This window comes from Lolium perenne, chromosome 1 (assembly GCF_019359855.2).
Source record: "Lolium perenne isolate Kyuss_39 chromosome 1, Kyuss_2.0, whole genome shotgun sequence".
Classification (NCBI taxonomy): Eukaryota; Viridiplantae; Streptophyta; class Magnoliopsida; order Poales; family Poaceae; genus Lolium; species Lolium perenne.
The window spans coordinates 72,347,440-72,351,248 of NC_067244.2; the positions used below are offsets into that span (position 1 = coordinate 72,347,440).

At 45.8% G+C, this 3,809-nt stretch overlaps 1 long non-coding RNA gene across 1 annotated transcript; it reads left to right on the top strand.

The window, feature by feature from the left end:
• The first annotated feature begins 1,738 nt into the window (after positions 1 to 1,738).
• Positions 1,739 to 3,587, top strand: LOC127344974 (uncharacterized). Its single transcript, XR_007878379.2, has 4 exons — positions 1,739 to 2,347; positions 2,521 to 2,674; positions 2,766 to 3,156; positions 3,250 to 3,587. It is a non-coding gene; the product is annotated as an uncharacterized lncRNA (long non-coding RNA).
• The last annotated feature ends 222 nt before the right edge of the window (positions 3,588 to 3,809 follow it).

Sequence of the window (3,809 nt, forward strand, 5' to 3'; positions counted from 1 at the left end):
TTGCGCACAGTCAAGCGGGCGACGCGAGGTCATTGTCCTGAATTCGACCTGCGATCGCCATGCGGCAAACAGTGTCAGGCAGAGGACGGTCTTCCACAAGGGAGACATCCAAATCGCTGCACTTGGCGCCCTAGCAACCTTCGAGGTAAGATTCAGACTGGAACGTGGTGAACTCTGTGAGCTCGCCGATCTATCAAACTAGCTAGCTGGTTGACCTTTGAGTCCAATAAAAATCAGTCATCAGGAAGCTCGTTCGGTTACAAGTTAACATGCCTGCATCTGCATGAGTTGTCGGAATCTTTCCCATGTTCCATGATTGTCATCGGTTGCCCTTACTATCTAGAGCATCTTCATCGGGACGACGTATATCACACATCCGTTTGCGTCGTCCCGCGGATACCGAAATGGTTGCTAGCCCAAGATTATTCATTTGCGTCTGGGGGCAGCCCAGCGAGCAGACACACTTCATCCGTTAAGGCTGACATGTTCTTTATTTCTAGCTAGTTGATCGATTCCACCAAGTAGTGTACGTATGTGTAATCCATACCAAAACGCTATGCGAAATTAAACTAGGTACTGCAACATATTGAAAGTAGAGAGAAAAAAAATGCTCACCATGGTATTTGTAGGTACAATCGAGGTTTTAAACTAAGTAGTGCAACATGTATAAACAAATTTCGTTGCTCATGTTATCCAACCTTGTATAACATAGTTCATCGTAAACAAGTTTCGGTTGCTCATGTTATGTCAGTGACGCTGAGCTTAGGTTTTAGGCGAGCGCTTACAGAAAAAAGAGCAGAAAGATGGCTTCATACTGCCCGCCGTTTGATGGATGCCAATCTAACATCACAACCAGATGATTTTGTTTCGAAGCTAATAATGTCTAGTTCGTTCACTGTTAAATCTTTATATCTTGATCTTATGAATGTCCACACTAGATTTTTGCGTAGATTCATTTGGAAGATGAAAGTGCCTCTAAAAATTAGGATACTCATGGTTCTTGGATCGTAAGGTATTACTTACCAAAGATAATTTAGCTAAGAGAAAATTGGAAAGGTAGTAAAAAGTGTCGGTTTTGTGCTCAAGATGAATCAATACAACACATTTTTATATCTTGTTCCGCTTGCAAAAATTGTGTGAAGAATTGTTTACATGGCCTTTAATATTATTCCACCCGCTAATATTACAAAAAAATTTAGAAACTGGTTAGCGGGTGTTGAGAAGAAACATAAAGTATAAATCCGAGTTGGTGTATGTGCTTTACTTTGGGCAATTTAGACCATACGAAATGAGTATATCTTTAACAGTGCAAAATCTACTTCTTTTATGCAGGTAATACTGTTCGCTACTCATTGAATCCGTATGTGATCCTTCCTATAACCAACGGAGAAGCGAGAGGATTTGGTTACTGGGTGCAACCGAATGAAGATGGTTGCGCGGGGATTTATACAGCCAGTGCAGCTGACGTTTTGATCTTAGAATATGTTAATGAAGTGTCATATCATGTTTGGGAGTATGGATTTTGTACACCCAAGCATGGGTATGGGTGTACTTTTTACCGTTGATTTGGACATGAAGATTCGTGCAAAATCTGGTTGGGTGAAACATTTTCCTCCACTTCTCTCATTTTCTCGTCCCCTCAGTTGCTCCTTTTTTCCCGGCTTTTGGCCGCGCGACACGGTACTGCTGTTCATGTTGGGGACATGATACATCGTGACTATCAGAGAAAGTACTAGGCCTGTCCTCCATCCCCAACCTCTCTCCCCTGCGTTTCCTCACGCTGTAGCCGCCGGCGTCGCTAGGGAGTTGTCGACACCGCGCTGCCGACGCGAAGATAGCTCACGCCTTCGCCATCCCCGTGCGCCGTCGCCAGGGAGCCGTCCACGCCGCCGACGCGACGTGCGCCGTGCGCTGCCGACGCGCAGATAGAGCCTTCGCCATGCGCCGTCCCTGTGCGCCGTCGCCGCTGTCGCCAGCGAGTCGTCCGCGCCGCCGAATCGCAGGTACAGATCCGTCGACGTGCGCCGTGCGCCGTTGCCGTCTCCCCATTTCCCCGGCGCTTCGCAAGGTGGGGACTCCGGCGACCCCGACGATGAAGGCACCACCGACGTCGAGGAGGGAGGTGCTCAAGGCTTCCGCGTCGATGACCGGGACGGGGGAGAAGGGTGGAGCTACGAAGACGGCGGCGGCTCGGAACTGGGCTGTGGCATCGACGAGCGCCTGGCCCGAGATCTGGCCCTGGCATCGACGGCGCCGCCGCCCAAGGTGCTACAAGTGTCGACTCCCAAGCGGGGACCAGCGGCATCGAGGACGCCGGGATCGGGACTTAGTGTGCAAAACAGAAAAGGTAAGAGCAAGCATCTCTTATGTCAATTCCAATTCATTGTAAAAAGATTCATTGAGCTCAGCAAAAATCGGGAGGAGAACAATGCTTAGTGCAAGGTCTCTAACTAGAGTTTAAGCTGTACCTATTTAATTTGCTATTGTAAATTTCCTGAAATTCCTGTTGCATTTTTCCAGCTGAACTCTGCAAGATGTCACAGCTTAGCTATTTCTCACCTGAAAGACATATGTCCCTCGGAATTCTTCAATGAACAAGTTTGTGTACCAGTATAACAAGCTTCTTAAAGATAGGAATGAAGCTGAAGATTCAGACGAACACAAAAACAAGCAGGTAGCGGCATGGGGTTTTTGTTTTATATTTCCCTGATTGTTTCTTTTAATGCGGATACACAATTGACTTCACTTTTCTGTGGTGTTTGCAGTGCAATCGGAAAGAGAGAGTTCTCGATCCTTTCCTCCAGCAGACCGAAGTAGGAAGACTTCAGTGGGAACATGATGACACCATAGACTGCCTCCATGAAGCTCTCTTTGATGGCAAAGAAGCATGGATCCAGGGTTGGGAAGTGGATCTTCATAACTGGCGCTACAACCATCCCATTGCATTAGGCCGGCGCTGCCCAAGTATTTTACATGCTAAGATGTTCCTGTTTCAATACCCAGCAATAATTTAATATATGGATCAGAACCAACCTAGAGGATATAATTTTATTGATGCATCCCTTTCCCTCTCATTGCAGCTATAATTCTAGAGTGCACACAATGCATTATGCTCTTCATTTTGATGGAGATGACGTGACGGACTTATCGGTTGAGGTGAGAGCGGCTATTTTCCTAGTTGCAATGAAATTCGTTCTGGCTACATGATCTGCAAGGTTTAAATGTGATCCATTGTTTGTTCTTTCTTAGGATGACCATTTGCTTGTGCGAGCCGACCAGTTTCAAGCTCATGAGGATTCCAGGGAACACTTGTGAACTCCCTGCTTTCCTTCCCCAGGCTGCAGCCTGATTTAGAGACTACCTTCTGTGGTTGTTATCTTTTATCACCAAAAACTGATTTGCTCCAATTTGGCCTGTAATCGAATTGCTAGTTACCTGAGATTATCGTGTGTTGGATCATTCCTATGTATGGCTCTTTTGAATGTACTACAAGACTGGTGGTGTGTCTAAAATACTAGTATTGCTTTGTTATGATTTGCTTCCGAAAAATGTTGAGATGTGAGGTTTTCTCTTCATTGGTTTCTTTGTTTTCGACCAAGGGGAAGCCGTTTGGGAGGTCTTTAACTCTGTACCTACAGTATGTCTACAAGATGCAACGATCAAAGAATGGTACGGAGTAGCTTGGGTCGTCGCCTTTTACATAGGATAATTGTACAAGCTGTAACCAGATGGAACTAATGATGCTCTGTGAAAACGCTCCATACTAAAACATAACTCATACAAGAGTGGTGCTCTATGTAAACTGTTCC